Genomic DNA, 21,871 nt, shown 5'->3' on the forward strand with positions numbered 1-21,871 from the left:
TTCTGATTTCCTTTAGTTTTCTGTCAATGTTTTCTTTAAACTCTTTGCACATATTTAAGAAGGTTGTTTTAAAGTTTTTGGTTAGTAAGTCGAAAGTCTGCTTCCTCAGGGATGATTCTTGTCAACTTATTTTATTCCTTTGAATGTGTCATACTTACCTGTTTCTTTGTATGCTTTATGATTTGTTTTGCAGGAAAATGGACATTTGAGTGTCCTAACGTAGGTAATTCTGGAATCAGACTCTTCTTTACCAGGGTTTGCTGTTTTTATTTTATTGCCTAAGCCTGTTGTGGTCTGTTTGTATTTGAATTTTTCAAATTATTTTTACCAATACTATATTCCTCTTCCTGTGTTGTCATTAAAGTCTTTATTCATTTAGCTTGTGTTCAGCTAGTGTTTTGACAGATTTCCTGAATACCACGAGCTAAAAATAGAACAAAAAATTCCACCTCTACAAGTCTTTACAGATAACTGTGTTAGGACTCTTCAACACACAGCTAGGTTTGTACTAAAACTAGAGTACAACTCAAGGTGAAAGCTTAATGTGTTCTCAGGATTTTTTCTAAGCATTTAACTTGCCCTGGGCATGCATGTCACTTTCTAACTTCCCCTGTATACATGGGTGATTTGAATGTGCTAATTCCTAAAGAAACTTTTCTCAGATTTTCCTACCAGACTCTAGGTGGTCTATTGTATGCCTCAAATGTAATCTTTTCCCCCAGGCATCTGCAGTATTTTTTTCATCTTTAAAATAATTTTGAGCAATGCCTGCCACTTTTTCAGCCTGAGTCTGTTCTAAGTTTGCAAAATGGAGATAAGTACCTTCCATTAGTTCTTCAGGTAGACTCCAGACATGTTAGAGGAGATATACACAATAGTTTCTGATTAGAGCCTGTTCTGTTCCCTCTGAAACCAGGGACCAGGGTCTCATATTGGGAACAGAGATTGCTGTCTTCAAGACTGCCACTAAACTAAAGAAGGTGTGGGGCAAATGTATTAAAATTGCCACAACACTTTCTTACCATTTTAAAGTTGCCTTTATATTGAGTCAGCATTTGTCTGGTTACTTTAAATATTTAATTGTTTTCATAGTTCTGAAAAAGTTCGTTTTCACAATTTCTGCATGTTTTAAATGTTTCTTTGGGGAGACAGAATCTTGGACCTACCTACTCTGACATTTTGCTTACCTACACATTAATATTTAAATATTCCATTAAAATATTTTCTGTTATTTGATACTTTTTGGATCAGCTTTTCTGAATTGAAATGTCCAGAGTTTAATAAAGCATTTAACATGACAAATAGTGTAAGCCAAATTACTTCTTGATAATAAATATTGTGTTCAATGTTTAATAACACACATAGGGACTTCTGGTTAATGTGGTAGCCTGAGCTAGTGCTGAAGATATTACCATCCTATCCATACACATAGAAATTCCAGATAAAATATATCAAATATATATATATATATATATATATATATATATATATATAAGCTCAAAATGAGGAAAGAAATCCATAGGTGCCATATAAAAATAGTGAATTCAAAATGAGAATAGTAGAGTTTGTTTAAATGTGCAGTGGCCAAGTGTATCAGATATAGATCTTAGGCAGTTAGGGCAGGGTTTTAACCCATAAATATAGAAGATTATAGAACATATGAAGCCTTAATTGGGGATCTAGAAAAGAAATCTCTACATAACTTGACAGACCTCAAGGTACTTCCATGTTCATGTAATTAGCCTGAAAAATATTTTGCCCATCATCCCTGGAAAGCAGCAGAGAAGCTTTTTATTTGGCTGCACAGCATGGCTTATGGGATCTTAGTTCCCCAACCAGGGATCGAACCTGGGCCCTCGGGCCTGAAAGCACAGAATCTTAACCACTGGACCACCAGGGAATTCCCAGCAGAGAATCTTTTGATCCCCTTTGAGATATTAGTGGAAAAATATTCATAAGAAGTTACAAATCCAAGCCTGTACCTTTTTCATATGTACTATCTGAACTATATGACTAGTGTGGTGAGAGAACAGAAAGCTGAGAAATTAACACAAAACACATCCATAACCTGTTGGACCCTTGCAGAGATAAAAATGAAACCAGTCTTTAAGGAAACCCTCAAAATGTAAGACATATCAGTTAGATTGAAGGGTGCTTGAAAGTTTGGGAGAACCACACTGGGGTGTTTTCCTTTGTGAGGAAGGTACCAGGTGTGATCATGAAAGACAAAGATTATTAACATCTCTTCCTCTCCTGTGCCTCCTGGTGTCTGAGGTACTTCCTCCCTGAGTTAAAAGTTGTTGCTCTCCTTCCACTGCTACAAAACTGGTGTTTCATATTCCAATAGTTATAACGTCACTTTTTTCCCCAGAAATGAAGAAACATTTATTGCCTATTTGACTATGAAACTTAGTTAATAAGTTTGCAACCTATTCTCATGGACTTCCCTCAAGTACCACTAATTGATTTGCATTCTTACTGTCCCAGAAAACCGTGTCTCTACTAGTGACCCAACCTTGTCATCAAAACTGTGAAGAAACCGTCAGATTTTAACCTACAACAGCTGCAAACTAACAGTTTAACCTGCCACCATTTTATAGATCCCAGAAAATATAAGACTCCTTGTCAGAGACAATGGACTTCATTACTCACAGCAGTAACAGTAGCCAGAGTATCATTATTGTCTTAGGCAAGTTCCCTGAGCCCCAATTATCACAAGATGATGTGAAAAGAAGTAGGTGACACCTGCACACAAAGTGGGTTGTGTTACAGAAAAAAAATAACCTGAATTTAGAGAACCAGAATCTTTTTTGATGGGAAGTAAGCAGGCTTGCCCTTCGTGCCAGAGTTATAGACTATCTGTATCATGAAAAGTTATTTGCTATACTAGCATCCTTGAGAAGATCATTCAGAGTAAAGGCAGTCAGAGCCCCTCCTCACAAAAAATAGACACATGAGAAACACATGGAGAATTGTCTCACAAAAATTGACATCCCAACAAATAAAAATAATATAACATGAAAGTCATTATAAATAAAATATCCTTGAAATTATTAAAAAGAATAAATCATTTGTTTTAAAAACCATAATATAAGTAAGTAGAAGGAAATATGGAAAAATAAAAAGGGGATCTTAAAAATAACCAAAATAAAATTTTGAGAAAAGAAAACTTTAGTAATTGAAATTTAAACACAGGATGATTTAAACACATACTGAAAGCATCTAAAGAGGGAAATAATCAAAAATGTATAATATTATATAGAAATAGATAAAATAGGAAAAAGAAGTTAAAATGTGTATGGTTTAATAAGAAAATTCAACATATACCTAAATTAGAATTCCCAAAGGAGAAAAGGGAGATAATGGAATTGAAGCAATATTTGAAGGTAGACTCATTAAAAATTATCCAGAACTGATGAAAGGTATGAATCCTTGGATTCAGGAAATTCAGCATATCCCCAACAGAGTAAAGCAAAACAAAATAAAGAACTACATACATACCAATATATATAATAATGAAGTTGATTACCATCAAAGATAAAGGAACAATCTTAATATCTATCTCAGAAAAAAGACAGATCAACTATAATAGTCTTCTCATCACCAAAACTAAATGCCAGAAGATAATCAAATACCTTCAATTCTGAAGAAAATATCCTTTAAGTTGGAATTCTTTAACTAAAGAGAGAGGGCAAAATAAAGATATTTTAAGAAAAAGATTGCAGAAGTTTACTACTCACATGCCCTTACTGAAAAAATAATTAAAGGAATCTTGAGGGAAGGAATGAGAAGTAAGAAGCTATGGTAAGGTAACAAGCTATGGTGAGTGATAGCCAGTATCAGAATTATCCTTCTGCCATAAAAAAACTATAAAACCTGGATACAATGTATAAAATAACTGTTTGTAAGCATTGGAAAACAAGCAAGGTTACAACATTGAGAGAAGGAAAATATGTGGAGTGAGTCCAAAAATTAGCCTGGGTTTCCCCGCAAGGGTGGTTTTCAAAACCAGTGTGGAGAAACAGATCACAAGGATAAAATAGCAGCCCCACTGGGAAGATGATCCGGGGCCACCATGGTAATTGGGCCCTAGGGAAGGGATGATTCCCAGAGAGGAGAAAACCACAGAGAAAGAGTTATAAATACCTGAATAAAATTTCCATTGGTTATTTAACCTATTTCTAGGCATTGCATTTTCAGAGTAAGACTCTGGTAGGTGTATCAGAAAATAGCTGTGGGGAAGCTAGAATGCTAGGTAAATATTTCAGAGGCTGCACAGTTCTTGGGATATGGAGGTTTCAGTTTAGACAAAACCAGGGTGAAAAGATGTGTTTGAACACTCAGAGCCTTCAGTTGAGACCTCAGAAAGGCCTTATCCTATGGTTAAAGACCATGCTCCAGAAGAACTATCTTAATAAAGTCTAAAACCAAGTCTCAGCAGGATCAAGGTGATTCAATTTAACTGTCTGCCACGATATTATTTAATATACTTTAGAGGAAAATAGCATAATCCAGAGCCTCTGCAGTGTATTATCTACAATATCTAAAATATAATACAAATTACTAGATTTGCAAAGAGAAAATTATTAATAAGCAAGTAAAACAATAGTTAGTAGCAGTACACCAGAAATTATCCAGATATTGGTGTTAGCAGAGAAGAGTTTCAAAATAATTGTGATTATTATATGTTAAAGTACCATGGACTGAATTTTTGTGTCCCCCAAAATCCATATCTTGAAGCCCTAACCCCTAATATGGTGGTGTTTGGAGATAAGATCTTTGGGAAGTAATTTGGTTTACATGAGTTCATGAGAGTGGAGGCCCCATGATGGGATTTGTGCCATTTTACGGGGATGAAGAGACCAAAGTGCTCTCTCACTCACTCTCTCTCTGTCTTCCATGTGACGATACAAAAAGAAAATGCCATTGTCACACTAGGAAGAGGGCCCTTACCAGGAATGAAGTCAGTTAGTACCTTGATCTTAAACTTCCCAGCCTCCAGAACTATGAAAAATAAATGCTTGTTTTTTGAGCCACCCAGTCTATAGAATGTGTTATTGTGGCCCTAGATGATGAATATATAAATAAAATAGAGGGAAAACAATGATAAAATGGATGAAAAGATGGATAATTCCAAAAGTAATTAACATGTATAAAAATAATTGTACACTCTAGAACCACAAAATATAATATCTGAAATTAAGAACTATTTGGATAGATGGGTTCAACTGCAGACAGTATATGTGCATTTGAAGATAAGTCATTTGCAAATATCCAAACTAAACCACTGGGAGAAAAAAAGAATGGAAAAATGAGAACAGAGCATGTATGACTTACTTAAATGTTCCAACATATATAGAATTAGTAATCCAAAAGGAAAAGATAGAGAGAATGGGACAGGAGCAATATTTAAAGCAATAATGGCCAAGAATATTTTTTCAAATGTGATGAAATGCATAAATCCACACATTAAAGAAGTTCAGCAAGGATATAAACAAACAAAACTTCATCTACACACATCACAGTAAAATCATTTCAGTTATTAAAAAAATCAAAGACAGAAAAAATAGCAGTCAGAGAAAACAAAACATTCTTCAGTGGAGTCACAATAAAAGTGATAGCTGACTTTTCAGCAGAAGCAGTGGAACCCAGCAGTAGGATAACAAACCATTTCTTCTGGACTGAGATTTTCCAGGAAGCCAGACTTTCAATGATAAAATTGAAACAGTTCTAGGCAAACCAGTATGGTTGGTCACCCTATCCAGAAGATAATTTTGTGATATCTTTAAAGTAGTGAAAGGGGAAAATCCCTGTCAATGTGTTTTATTCTTCATAATTGAAAGCAAAAATGAATATATGTAAATATCCTTCAAAAATGAAGGCAAAATTAAGAGGTTTTAACTAAAATAAATGCTAAAAAGATTTGTCAAGGTGACCTGCACTACAATAAAGGGAGTTCTTCTGCCTGAAAGAAAATTATCTCAGAAGGAAGTATGAAACTGAAGAAAGGAATGAAGCATCCCAGAAATGGTAAATTTGTGGGTGAAATATAAATGAATATTGCCCATTTATAACAAGAGCAATATTAATGTCATAAAATGTATGACATTCATAAAAATAAAAAAGTGACAACAATATTCCAGCCCTTTTGTAAAATTCTAGGCTTTAAGAAGTGGTGAAATTACTAATTTAATGTGGATTGAAATAAATCAGACACATAATCTGTAGTGCAGCAGCAGTTATAGAAGTTTTTGATCTCAGGAACAATTCACACTCTTAATTATTTTTGTACTCCAAAGAACCTTTGTTTTTGTGGTTTAAATCTATTGATAGCTACCATATTAAAAATTCAAACTGATAAATTGTTAAAATATTTATTAATTCATATAAATGTTGCAATAATGAACCTACAACTTGGTAAAATAAATAGCATACTTTTATAAAAATAACTCTTTTTTTAAACAAAAAAAAATAAGAATAGTTACATCTTTTATTTTTCCAAATCCCTTTTATTATAGTTTAACAGAAGATAGCTGGATATTCATATTGCTTCAGCATTTAATATATTGTGATATCAAATGGCATGACCCTCTGGAATACTCCACTCTATACGAATGAAAAAGAGAATAAAAAAGGCAAATACTCTCAATATTATTATGAAAGTAATTTTGACCTTATAAATACCCCGGAAAGATCTTGGGGACACACAGATTTTCCCAAACCACATTTTAAAAACCTGCTTTACAGTAACCATGGAAAGAATACTAAGATAGCATAAGCCAAAACCTAATAGATGAGGAAAAGTGGAATAATACAAATATTTAATCCAAAAAAAAACCCCAAGAAATTGGAATAAAGAAGCAAAGAATAGATAAAACAAAAGGCAAACAAATGCTATACAATTATAGATATAAATGCAACTATATCAACAATCACCTTAAATATAAATAGCTTAACCTTCCAATTAAAAGATGAAGATTTTAAAACTGTATTAAAAATAGATCTAAATTGTTTTTGTGAGTTACACTTTACATATGAGGACACAGAGATTAAAACTAAAATGATGGAAAAGATACATCATGTAAAACTGACAGTAAGTGGTGTTCAGCAACCTGGATGACTCTTACAGATAGTATGGTTACTGAAAAAAAAAGCCTGAGACAAAAGACTATGTTCTGTATGTTTTCACTCACATGAAGTTCAAAGCAGACAAAAAATTGATTTTGAGATAGAATATTGGTTACCACTTGGGGTATAGATGGGGAAGGAGCATTAGGGAACCTTATGGGGTGCTGGAAAGTTTCTATATTCTTACTCGTGTTGTGATTATGCACGTATATACATATGTAAAAACATCATCAAGCTATATATTTATGATATTCATGCACTTATATATCATTTGTTATAAAATAAATAAATTTCTTAAAATGAAGCTGTGGTGGTCAGGAAAATCATTAAACATGTCATTTATCTATATAAGATTTGGCAGTTAAGAAAAACTAATTTTGTCATCTGAAGAAAAAAGGGAAGTAAAATCTTGGACAATGATAACAAAAAAAAATTGAAGACAGTTACAGAAAGACAGAGAAGATGAAAAGGCAGAGGGCTATGTACCAGATGAAGGAACAAGAAAAAACCCCAGAAAAACAACTAAATGAAGTGGAGATAGGCAACCTTCCAGAAAAAGAATTCAGAATAATGATAGTGAAGATGATCCAGGACCTCGGAATAAGAATGGAGGCAAAGATTGAGAAGATGCAAGAAATGATTAACAAAGACCTAGAAGAATTAAAGAACAAACAAACAGAGATGACCAATACAATAACTGAAATGAAAACTACACTAGAAGGAATCAATAGCAGAATAACTGAGGCAGAAGAACGGATAAGTGACCTGGAAGACAGAATGGTGGAATTCACTGCTGTGGAACAGACTAAAGAAAAAAGAATGAAAAGAAATGAAGACAGCTTAAGAGACCTCTGGGACAACATTAAACGCAACAACATTCGCATTATAGGGGTCCCAGAAGGAGAAGAGAGAGAGAAAGGACCAGAGAAAATATTTGAAGAGATTATAGTCAAAAACTTCCCTAACATGGGAAAGGAAATAGCCACCCAAGTCCAGGAAGCGCAGAGAGTCCCATACAGAATAAACCCAAGGAGAAACACGCCGAGACACATAGTAATCAAAGTGGCAAAAATTAAAGACAAAGAAAAATTACTGAAAGCAGCAAGGGAAAAACGACAAATAGCATACAAGGGAACTCCCATAAGGTTAACAGCTGATTTCTCAGCAGAAACTCTGCAAGCCAGAAGGGAGTGGCATGATATACTTCAAGTGATGAAGGGGAAGAACCTACAACCAAGATTACTCTACCCAGCAAGGATCTCATTTAGATTTGATGGAGAAATCAAAAGCTTTACAGACAAGCAAAAGCTAAGAGAATTCAGCACCACCAAACCAGCTCTACAACAAATGCTAAAGGAACTTCTCTAAGTGGGAAACACAAGAGAAGAAAAGGACCTACAAAAACAAACCCAAAACAATTAAGAAAATGGTCATAGGAACATACATATCGATAATTACCTTAAACGTGAATGGATTAAATGCCCCAACCAAAAGACATAGACTGGCTGAATGGATACAAAAACAAGACCCATATATATGCTGTCTACAAGAGACCCACTTCAGACCTAGGGACACATACAGACTGAAAGTGAGGGGATGGAAAAAGATATTCCATGCAAATGGAAATCAAAAGAAAGCTGGAGTAGCTATACTCATATCAGATAAAATAGACTTTAAAATAAAGAATGTTACAAGAGACAAGGAAGGACACTACATAATGATCCAGGGATCAATCCAAGAAGAAGATATAACAATTATAAATATATATGCACCCAACATAGGAGCACCTCAATACATAAGGCAACTGCTAACAGCTATAAAAGAGGAAATCGACAGTAACACAATAATAGTGGGGGACTTTAACACCTCACTTACACCAATGGACAGATCATCCAAAATGAAAATAAATAAGGAAACAGAAGCTTTAAATGACACAATAGACCAGATAGATTTAATTGATATATATAGGACATTCCATCCAAAAGCAGCAGATTACACGTTCTTCTCAAGTGCGCATGGAACATTCTCCAGGATAGATCACATCTTGGGTCACAAATCAAGCCTCAGTAAATTTAAGAAAATTGAAATCATATCAAGCATCTTTTCTGACCACAACGCTATGAGATTAGAAATGAATTACAGGGAAAAAAACATAAAAAAGACAAACACATGGAGGCTAAACAATACGTTACTAAATAACCAAGAGATCACTGAAGAAATCAAACAGGAAATAAAAAAATACCTAGAGACAAATGACAATGAAAACACGATGACCCAAAACCTATGGGATGCAGCAAAAGCGGTTCTAAGAGGGAAGTTTATAGCTATACAAGCCTACCTAAAGAAACAAGAAAAATCTCAAGTAAACAATCTAACCTTACACCTAAAGAAACTAGAGAAAGAAGAACAAACAAAACCCAAAGTTAGCAGAAGGAAAGAAATCATAAAGATCAGAGCAGAAATAAATGAAATAGAAACAAAGAAAACAATAGCAAAGATCAATAAAACTAAAAGTTGGTTCTTTGAGAAGATAAACAAAATTGATAAGCCATTAGCCAGACTCATCAAGAAAAAGAGGGAGAGGACTCAAATCAATAAAATCAGAAATGAAAAAGGAGAAGTTACAACAGACACCGCAGAAATACAAAACATCCTAAGAGACTACTACAGGCAACTTTATGCCAATAAAATGGACAACCTGGAAGAAATGGACAAATTCTTAGAAAGGTATAACCTTCCAAGACTGAATCAGGAAGAAACAGAAAATATGAACAGATCAATCACAAGTAATGAAATTGAAACTGTGATTAAAAATCTTCCAACAAACAAAAGTCCAGGACCAGATGGCTTCACAGGTGAATTCTATCAAACATTTAGAGAAGAGCTAACACCCATCCTTCTCAAACTCTTCCAAAAAATTGCAGAGGAAGGAACACTCCCAAACTCATTCTATGAGGCCACCATCACCCTGATACCAAATCCAGACAAAGACACTACAAAAAAAGAAAATTACAGACCAATATCACTGATGAATATAGATGCAAAAATCCTCAACAAAATACTAGCAAACAGAATCCAACAACACATTAAAAGGATCATACACCACGATCAAGTGGGATTTATCCCAGGGATGCAAGGATTCTTCAATATACGCAAATCAATCAATGTGATACACCATATTAACAAATTGAAGAATAAAAACCATATGATCATCTCAATAGATGCAGAAAAAGCTTTTGACAAAATTCAGCACCCATTTCTGATAAAAACTCTCCAGAAAGTGGGCATAGAGGGAACCTACCTCAACATAATAAAGGCCATATATGACAAACCCACAGCAAACATCATTCTCAATGGTGAAAAGCTGAAAGCATTTCCTCTAAGATCAGGAACGAGACAAGGATGTCCACTCTCACCACTATTATTCAACATAGTTCTGGAAGTCCTAGCCACGGCAATCAGAGAAGAAAAAGAAATAAAAGGAATACAAATTGGAAAAGAAGAAGTAAAACTGTCACTGTTTGCGGATGACATGATACTATACATAGAGAATCCTAAAACTGCCACCAGAAAACTGCTAGAGCTAATTAATGAATATAGTAAAGTTGCAGGTTACAAAATTAATGCACAGAAATCTCTTGCATTCCTATACACTAATGATGAAAAATCTGAAAGAGAAATTATGGAAACACTCCCATTTACCATTGCAACAAAAAGAATAAAATACCTAGGAATAAACCTACCTAGGGAGACAAAAGACCTGTATGCAGAAAACTATAAGACACTGATGAAAGAAATTAAAGATGATACCAACAGATGGAGAGATATACCATGTTCTTGGATTGGAAGAATCAACATTGTGAAAATGAGTATACTACCCAAAGCAATCTACAGATTCAATGCAATCCCTATCAAATTACCAATTGCATTTTTTACGGAGCTAGAACAAATCATCTTAAAATTTGTATGGAGACACAAAAGACCCCGAATAGCCAAAGCAGTCTTGAGGCAAAAAAAAATGGAGCTGGAGGAATCAGACTCCCTGACTTCAGACTATACTACAAAGCTACAGTAATCAAGACAATATGGTACTGGCACAAAATCAGAAACATAGATCAATGGAACAAGATAGAAAGCCCAGAGATTAACCCATGCACCTATGGTCAACTAATCTATGACAAAGGAGGCAAAGATATACAATGGAGAAAAGACGGTCTCTTCAGTAAGTGGTGCTGGGAAAACTGGACAGCTACATGTAAAAGAATGAAATTAGAATACTCCCTAACACCATACACAAAAATAAACTCAAAATGGATTAGAGACCTAAATATAAGACTGGACACTATAAAACTCTTAGAGGAAAACATAGGAAGAACACTCTTTGACATAAATCACAGCAAGATCTTTTTTGATCCACCTCCTAGAGTAATGGAAATAAAAACAAAAATAAACAAATGGGACCTAATGAAACTTCAAAGCTTTTGCACAGCAAAGGAAACCATAAACAAGACGAAAAGACAACCCTCAGAATGGGAGAAAATATTTGCAAATGAATCAACGGACAAAGGATTAATCTCCAAAATATATAAACAGCTCATTCAGCTCAATATCAAAGAAACAAACACCCCAATCCAAAAATGGGCAGAAGACCTAAATAGACATTTCTCCAAAGAAGACATACAGACGGCCACGAAGCACATGAAAAGATGCTCAACATCACTAATTATTAGAGAAATGCAAATCAAAACTACAATGAGGTATCACCTCACTCCTGTTAGAATGGGCATCATCAGAAAATCTACAAACAACAAATGCTGGAGAGGGTATGGAGAAAAGGGAACCCTCTTGCACTGTTGGTGGGAATGTAAATTGATACAGCCACTATGGAGAACAATATGGAGGTTCCTTAAAAAACTAAAAATAGAATTACCATATGACCCAGCAATCCCACTACTGGGCATATACCCAGAGAAAACCGTAATTCAAAAAGACACATGCACCCGAATGTTCACTGCAGCACTATTTACAATAGCCAGGTCATGGAAGCAACCTAAATGCCCATCAACAGACGAATGGATAAAGAAGTTGTGGTACATATATACAATGGAATATTACTCAGCCATAAAAAGGAACGAAATTGAGTCATTTGTTGAGACGTGGATGGATCTAGAGACTGTCATACAGAGTGAAGTAAGTCAGAAAGAGAAAAACAAATATCGTATATTAATGCATGTATGTGGAACCTAGAAAAATGGTACAGATGAGCCAGTTTGCAGGGCAGAAGTTGAGACACAGATGTAGAGAATGGACATATGGACACCAAGGGGGGAAATCTGCGGTGAGGTGGGGATGGTGGTGTGCTGAATTGGGCGATTGGGATTGACAGGTATACACTGATGTGTATAAAACTGATGCCTAATAAGAACCTGCAGTATAAAAAACCAAACAAACAAAAAAATTGAAGAGAGGAGATTGGAGTACAAGTGTTTAAGGTGATTGTATGGATCCAAGGAGGATATAAGTTTTGATTGTCTGCTATGCATATTAAAGCTTTTAGGTTAAAGGGATATATAAAATGTGTAATGTCTTGACCAGTAGAGTAGGAAACAAAGAAAATTAAGAAAATTGGTTTTAATAGAGTACAGGGAAAATGAAGGAAAGGAGCCAAGAGAAAAACATAGCACATAGAAGATAAAATAAAATGGTAGAATAAGTCCGAATGTATCACAATCACAATAAATATAGATGGATAAAATCCATCTGTTACAAGACAGAGACCTCTCAGATTGGTGCTAGTCCCTCAGATTCTGGAGGATGCCTTTTTATAACTTGGAAATGAATAGATTATTTGAAACACACTAGTATTATTATTTAATACTTATTCCATGCCCTTAAAAAAGAAATAAATAACAGATTTTATATCAACAATTATACACTAACTTCTGTATTCCTTTTTCTTGTAGTCTGATCTCAGCCATGAAATGGAATCTGATATGATAGATGTGGTAAGTTGCCTCCCAAGATTTTGTTTTATAAAATAAAATATTTAAAATATACTATAGTCTTTTTAATACTAGAGTACCCAATAATTATATTTCCTTTAGTACACTGTAGAAAAGTATAGACACACACACACTGTATATAGTGAATGTTTAAAGCATATTTGTTTTATATTTTGTGTTACACAAATTAAATTGGATGAAACAATAAAAAATTAAATATTTCTTATAGAAGATAGTATTCTAAATTGTGAGACAGAAAAAAACTATAAAAGGTATAACTATAATTGGCAAGTATAAGCAGTATCTTTTCAGCATATTCTGAAACAAAAACAAAACATAGTTCCTTTATTCACATTTCCGATTTGGAATATTCTTCCTCTGATAAATAATTTGTTTGTGTGCAGTTTTCTTTTGGCAGAGACTATAACTGTTCTTTGGTGTTTATAAGAGAACAGGCCTTAATATACTTAATAAGTCAAAGTTATATGAAATTATTCATGTCAAATATTAGCATAGATAAATTCACCTTCATAAAACTCCACTGTTGGGGAAATATTTTTTCTTCAATAAGTCCCAGTGAAAGAAAACTTTCACCTACACCTACTGCCTTGGTACCTATGTTTGTTCTTTATTTAGAAAAAAACTATGATACTAGTCTCTAGAATTATGGATTGCCTGAAGTATTTCAGATATGGCTGAAACAATTAGAATTAATTATATTTCTTCCTTTCTAGATCAATTTAATATTCATTTGAAGCAAGTTTAATAGGTTCACTCATAAAACTGTAAATATTTAAGAGTAGTTTTTTAGCTTTTGTGTTTTGTTTTGTTCGTTGCTTAGCAGTTGTTTCATACCAAAAGAAAGCATTGAATAGTAATTCCCGTTTTTAACATAATATATGGCACAAAGGAAAGACCCTTCTGCCTTAAAAACTACCTCCTTTTACAGTTTGCTGATGTTTGAATGTAATTTATTTGGCTTTACGACTTGCTCCTTGTCAGAATGAAAAATTCCCTGTCGTATATACAATGTTAAGCAAGTTCACGTTTTCCTTTTAAGTGCAAGAATGTTTTGGGTGTCCTTTCTGAAAAACGGGTTTTTGGTGAAGTCAAGTCGAAATAAAGCATGAGGACATTGCGTCCATAGAGGGGAAAACTAGAGAAGAAGAGGAGGAAAACAGGCTACTTGACACTTTTTTCCTAGGGACAAGAGACTTTGCTCTTGAAGCATTTTTTTTTTTAGTTGAGTATAAACTGAATTCAACTTCAGTAACAAACTAGTAGTCACCAAAGATATTGTTGAAAATGAAATGGCTCAGTATTCTGTATCTGCCATAAAGCATAATTACATCTTTCTCATTATCAGCTCAGACTGAAAATCTGTAGGAACAATATTTTGCACAGATGAAAGAAATTTTGAGATTTATAATAGATATTACTTCTTAAATGTAGAGAAATAGATTTAAATGTTTTTTGATACTATTTTAATAAACATGCAATATGTTACCTAATGTTTTCTTTATTTTTCACCCTGTTTTCTATAAGCATTTACCTTGCTCTCCTCTTCCATTATATTTTCTGTTATCATTCAAATTTTCTCTTGCTAACCATTTTTATTTTCTCTTGCTCTGTTTTTCTCTCTCACTGCTCCATATGGGACCTGAAAGTAAAGTATTTATGTGAAATACAGGAGATATTCATAGACTTGAATAAAGCACATGATATTAAAACATGTCAGCTTTTGGAGACTAATAAAAAACACTTAAAATCTAAAGGATATTTTGGGCCACACTGCTCAGGCATAATAATTATAGCAATGTCTTCTCTCTGAGACATGCTTCTTCATCAAAAATCGTACTGACATTACAGTGATGGATGGACATGCAGGAGAAAGGAAAATTTTATCCTTGTCTTTCTCTTTGGCATAATCTGTTTTAAGACTTCCTAAGTGCCCAATATCTGATACTAATATTTGGTTCTTTGTAAAAAAGCATAACTTGATTACATATTGTCTCAGATGTCATCTTTGGGATCTTAATTTTCATATACTTCAAGTAAAATTAAAAATATCATGGAATTCATATATTGTTAGACTTGGAAAACACGTTAGTTTTGGTCCAACCATCCATTCTAGTATATGAATCAATTCTCATATATGAAAGATGGCCAGATATATGCCAAATACTGTGTTCATTGCTTAACATTTATTTTATTTTATTTTATTCTCATAATCCCTTTCATGTGAAGTACATTTTACAGATAAGGAAACTGAGGCTGATGGAGTTTAAGTTACTTGTTCAAGGTCACACAACTAATAAGTTGCACAGATGGAATGTGGACTCAGGTTATTGTAACACCAAAACCCATGCTCTTTTCTTTATACCACATATCTATATAGCCTAGGCTCATATACCTTCAGCTAGGAATCCTATATACCTGGGAAGTTCATTATAGACCTCACTGTTGGAAAATTCTCTCTTACAATTATATAAAATCGTCTATTCTGTGGGTGTCCACCCATTGTTCTTACTTCAGCTCACAGAAATTGATAGAACTAATTTAATTATTCTTCTATTCTATTTTTTTTGCACTTTTAAATTTAATTTTTAAGGGTACATTTAGAAAGGTAGTGATAAGGGTATAATAAAAGTAACAAAATATAAATCTGAATCCCCCTGTTCGAATTTCAAACACATATATAATTTCCCCAAGTCTCCAAATATTATTTTTGTTAGTTTCTGCTTTATAATAAAGTGAATCAGCTATACATATACATATATCCCCATATGTCCTCCCTCTTGCATCTCCCTCCCACTCTCCATATCCCACCACTATAGGTGGTCAAAAAGCACCAAGCTGATCTCCATGTGCTATGTGGCTGCTTCCCACTAGCTATCTATTTTACATTTGGTAGTGTATATATGTCCAGGCACTCTCTCACTTCGTCCCAGCTTACCCTTCCCAATCCCCGTGTCCTCAATTCCATTCTCTATGGCTGTGTCTTTATTCCTGTCCTACCTCTAGGTTCTTCAGAACCATTTTTATTTTTTAATTTTTTTTAGATTCCATACATATACATTAGCATACGGTATTTGTTTTTCTCTTTCTGGATTAGTTCACTCTGTATGACGGACTCTAGGTCCATCCACCCCATTACAAATAACTCAATTTCTTTTCTTTTTATGGCTGAGTAATATTCCACTCTATATATGTGCCACATGTGATTTATCCATTCATTGATCGATGGACACTTAGGTTGCTTCCATGCCCTGGCTATTTTAAATAGTGCTGCAATGAACATTGTGGTACATGACTCTTTTTGAATTATGGTTTTCTCAGGATATATGCCCAGTAGTGGGTTTGCTGGGTCCTGTGGTAGCTATGTTTTTAGTTTTTTAAGGAACCTCCATACTGTTCTCCATAGTGGCTGTATCAGTTTGCATTCCCACCAACAGTGCAAGAGGGTTGCCTTTTTTCCACACCCTCTGCAGCATTTAATATTTGCAGAATTTTTGATGATGGCCATGGTGACCAGTGTAAGGTGCAACCTCATTGTAGTTTTGATTTGATTTCTCTAATGATTAGTGATGTTTAGCATCCTTTCACGTATTTGTTGGCAATCGGTATATCTTCTTTGGAGAAATGTCTATTTGGGTCTTCTGCCCATTTTTGGATTGGGTTGTTTGATTTTTTGATATTGAGCTGCATGAGCTGCTTGTAAATTTTGGAGATTATTCCTTTGTCAGTTGATTCATTTGAAAATATTTTCTCCCATTCAGAGGGTTGTCTTTTTGTCTTGTTTATGGTTTCCTTTGCTGTGCAAAAGCTTTTAAGTTTCACTAGGACCCATTTGTTGATTTTTGTTTTTATTTCCATTTCTCTAGGAGGTGGGTCAAAAAGGATCTTGCTGTGATTTAAGTCATAGAGAGTTCTGCCTATGTTTTCCTCCAAGAGTTTTATAGGGTCTGGCCTTAAATTTAGGTCTTTAATCCATTTTGAGTTTACTTTTGTGTATGGTGTTAGGGAGTATTATAATTTCATTCTTTTACATGTAGCTGTCCAGTTTTCCCAGAACCACTTATTGAAGAGGCTGTCTTTTCTCCATTGTATATTCTTGCCTCCTTTAGCAAACATAAGTTGACCATAAGTGCATGGGTTTATCTCTGGGCTTTCTACCCTGTTCCATTGATCTGTATTTCTGTTTTTGTGCCAGTACCATACTATCTTGATTACTATATCTTTGGAGTATAGTCTGAAGTCTAGGAGCCTGATTCCTCCTGCTCCATTTTTCTTTCTCAAGATTGCACTGGGTATTCGGGGTCTTTTGTGTTTCCATACAAATTGTGAACTTTTTATTCTAGTTCTGTGAAAAATGTCATGGGTAGTTTGATAGGGATTGCATTGAATCTGTAGATTGCTTTAGGTAGTATAGTCATTTTCACAATGTTGGCTCTTCCAATCCAAGAACATGGTATATCTCTCCATCCGTTTGTATCATCTTTCATTTCTTTCATCACTCTTATAATTTTCTGCATACAGGTCTTTTGTCTCCTTAAGTAGGTGTATTCCTAGGTATCTTATTCTTTTTGTTGCAATGGTAAATGGGAGTGTTTCCTTAATTTCTCCTTCAGATTTTTCATTGTTATTGTACAGAAATACAGATGATTTCTGTGCATTAACTTTGTATCCTGATACTTTACCAAATTCATTGATTAGCTCTAGTAGTTTTCTGGTAGCATCTTTAAGACTCTCTATGTATAGTATCATGTCATCTGCAAACAGTGATGGCTTTATTTCTTCTTTTCCAATTTGGATTCCTTTTATTTCTTTATCATCTCTGGTTGCTGTGGCTAAAACGTCCAAAACTGTGTTGAATAATAGTGGTGAGAGTGGACAGCCTTGTCTTGTTCCTGGTCTTAGAGGAAATGCTTTCAGTCATTCACCATTTAGAACGATGTTGGCTGTGTGTTTGTCATATATGGCCTTCGTTATGTTGAGGTAAGTTCCCTGTATGCCTACCTTCTGGAGGGTTTTTTATCATAAATGGGTGTTGAATTTTGTCAAAAGCTTTTTCTGCATCTATTGAGATGATCATATGATTTTTCTCCTTCAATTTTTCAATATGGTTTATCACATTGATTGATTTTCATATACTGAAGAATCCTTGCATTCCTGGGATAAACCCCACTTCATCATAGTGTATGATCCTTTTAAAGAGCTGTTGGATTCTGTTTGCTAGTATCATGTTGAGGACTTTTGCATCTATGTTCATCAGTGATATTGGCCTGTAGTTTTCTTTCTTTGTGACATCTTTGTCTGGTTTTGGTATCAAGGTGATGGTGGCCTCATAGAATGAGTTTGGGAATGTTCCTCCCACTGTTATATTTTGGAAGATTTTGAGATGGATCTGTATTAGGTCTTCTCTAAATGTTTGATAGAATTCGCCTGTGAAGCCATCTGGTCCTGGGCTTTTGTTTGTTGGAAGATTTTTAATCACAGTTTCAATTTCAGTGCTTGTGATTGGTCTGTTTCTATTTTCTATTTCTCCCTGGCTCAGTCTCAGAAGGTTGTGTTTTTCTAAGAATTTGTCCATTTCTTCCAGGTTGCCCATTTTATTGGCATATATTTGATTGTAGTAATGTCTCATGATCCTTTGTATTTCTACAGTGTCAGTTGTTACTTCTCCTCTTCCATTTCTAATTTTATTAATTTGAGTCTTTTCCCTTTTTTTCTTGATGAGTCTCTCTAATGGTTTATCAATTTTTTGTATGTTCTCAAAGAACCAGCTTTTAGTTTCATTTATCTTTGCTATTGTTTCTCTAATGTCTTTTTCATTTACTTCTAATCTGATCTTTATTAATTCCTTTCCTTCTGCTAACTTTGGGTTGTTTTTTTGTTCTTCTTTCTCTAATTGCTTTAGGTGTAAAGTTAGGTTGTTTATTTGATACGTTTCTGGTTTATTGAGTTAGGATTGTTTTGCTATAAACTTCCGTCTCAGAACTGCTTTTGCTGCATCCCATAAGTTTTGGGTCATCGTGTTTTCATTGTCATTTTTTTTCTAGGTATTTTTTTAATTTCCTCCTTGATTTCTTCAGTGATCTCTTGGTTATTTATTAGTGTATTGTTTAGCCTCCATGTGCTTGTATTTTTTACAAATTTTTTCCTGTAATTGATATCTAATCCCATAACGTTGTGGTCAGGAAACATACTTGATACGATTTCAGTTATCTTAAACTTACCAAGGCTTGAGTAGTGACCCAAGATATGATCTATCCTAGAGAATGTTCCATGAGCACTTGAGAAGACAGTGTATTCTTTTGTTCTTGGATGGAATGTCCAATAAAGAAAGTCTGTATGGGTTCCTAGGTCTGAAGTGGATCTCTTGTAGACAGCATATATATGGGTCTTGTTTTTATATCCGTTCACCAGTCTATGTCTTTTGGTTGGAGCATTTAATCCATTTACATTTAAGGTAGTTATCAATATGTATGTTCCTATTACCATTTTCTTTATTGTTTTGGACTTGTTATTGTAGGTCTTTTCCTTTTCTTATGTTTCCTGCCTAGAGACGTTCCTTTAGCATTTGTTGTAGGGCTGGTTTGGTAGTGCTGAGTTTTCTTAGCTTTTGCTTGTCTGTAAATGTTTTGATTTCTCCGTCAAATCGGAATGAGATCCTTGCTGGGTAGAGTAATCTTGGGGTTGTAGGTTTTTCCCTTTCATCACTTTAAATATGTCTTGCCACTCCCTTCTAGCTTGCAGAGTTTATTCTGAAAGATCAGCTGTTAATCTTATGGAGATTCCCTTGTACGTTATTTGTTGTTTTTCCCTTGCTGCTTTTAATATTTTTTCTTTGTATTTAAGTTTTCATAGTTTGCTTAATATGTGTCTTGGCATGTTTCTCCTTGGATTTATCTTGTATGGGGCTCTCTGTGCTTCCTGGACCTTATTGACTATTTCCTTTCCCATATTAAGTAATATTTCAACTATAATCTCTTCAAATATTTTCTCAGTCCCTTTCTTTTTCTCTTCTTCTTCTGGGACGCATATAATTTGAATGTTGTTCAGTTTAATATTTTCCCAGAGGTCTCTGAGACTGTCCTCAATTCTTTTCATTCTTTTTTCTTTTTTCTGCTCTGTGGTAGTTGTTTCCACTATTTTATCTTCCAGGTCAATGATCCGTTCTTCTGCCTCAGTTATTCTGCTATTTATTCCTTATAGAGGATTTTTAATTTCATTTATTGTGTTTTTTGTCATTGTTTGTTTGCTCTTTAGTTCTTCTGTGTCCTTGTTAAATGTTTCTTTTATTTTCTCCATTCTCTTTCGAAGATTTTGATCATCTTTGCTATCATTACTCTGAATTATTTTTTCAGGTAGACTGCCTATTTCCTCTTCATTGGTTTGGTCTGGTGGGTTTTTACTTGGCTACTTCATCTCCTGTGTGTTTTTTTGTCTTCTCAGTTTGCTTAACTTACTGGATTTGGGTTCTCCTTTTTTCAGGCGGCAGGTTCGTAGTTCCTGTTGTTTTTGGTGTCTGCCCCCAGTGGCTAAGGTTGGTTCAGTTGGTTGTGTAGGCTTCCTGGTGAAGGTGACTGGTGCCTATGTTCTAGTGGATGAGGCTGGATCTTATTTTCTGGTGGGCAGGACTGCATCCGGTGGTGTGTTTTGGGGTGTCTGTGACCTTATTATGATTTTAGGCAGTGTCTCTGCTAGCAGTTGTGATTGTGTTCCTGTCTTGGTAGTTGTTTGGTGTAAGGTGTCCAGCACTGTAGCTTGGTGGTTGTTGAGTGGAGCTGGGTCTTAGTGCTGAGATGGATATCTCTGGGAGAGCTTACGCTGTTTGATATTACATGGAGCCGGGAGGCCTCTTGTTGACCAATGTCCTGAATTCGGCTCTCCCACCTCAGAGGCACAGTCCTGACACCTGGCCGGAGCACCAAGATTCTGTCAGCCGCACAGCTCAGAAGAAAAGGTAGGAAAAAAAAAGAAAGAAAGAAAAAGAGAAAATCAATTTAAGTTATTATGATAAAAATCTTTAAAAAACTATTAAAAATTAAAAGAATTAAAAAATAATTTAAAAAAGAAAGGAAGAAAGAAGAGAGCATCCAAACCAAAAAACAAATCCACCAATGATAACAAGCACTAAAAAAGTATACTAAAAAACAAAAAGAAAACAAAAAACCGACAGACAGAACCCTAGGACAAATGGTAAAATCAAATCTGTACAGACAAAATCACACAAAGTCCACCACCTCAATTTTGTGATGATTTGATGTTGATTCATGTATTCCACAGATGCAGGGTATATCAAGTTGATTGTGCAGAATTAATCTGCTGCTCCTGAGGCTGCTGGGAGAAATTTCCCTTTTTCTTCTTTGTTTTCACGGCTCCTGGGGTTCAGCTGTGGATTGGCCCTGCCTCTACATGTAGGTCACCTGAGGGCATCTGTTCTTTGCTCAGACAGGACAGGGTTAAAGGAGCAGCTGATTAGTGTGCTCTGACTCACTCAGGCCGGGGCCAAGGAGGTGTATGGAATGAGGGGCGAGCCTGCAGCACAGAACCTGGTGTGATGTTGCAACTGCCTGAGGTGCACTGTGTGTTCTCCTGGGGAAGTTGTCCCTGGATCCCGGGACCCTGGCAGTGGCAGGCTGCACAGGCTCCTGGGAGGGGAAGTGTGAATAGTGACCTGTCCTTACACACAGGCTTCTTGGTGGCTGCAGTGGTAGCCTTAGCATTTCATGCCC

Source organism: Balaenoptera acutorostrata, chromosome X, assembly GCF_949987535.1.
Source record: "Balaenoptera acutorostrata chromosome X, mBalAcu1.1, whole genome shotgun sequence".
Classification (NCBI taxonomy): domain Eukaryota; kingdom Metazoa; phylum Chordata; class Mammalia; order Artiodactyla; family Balaenopteridae; genus Balaenoptera; species Balaenoptera acutorostrata.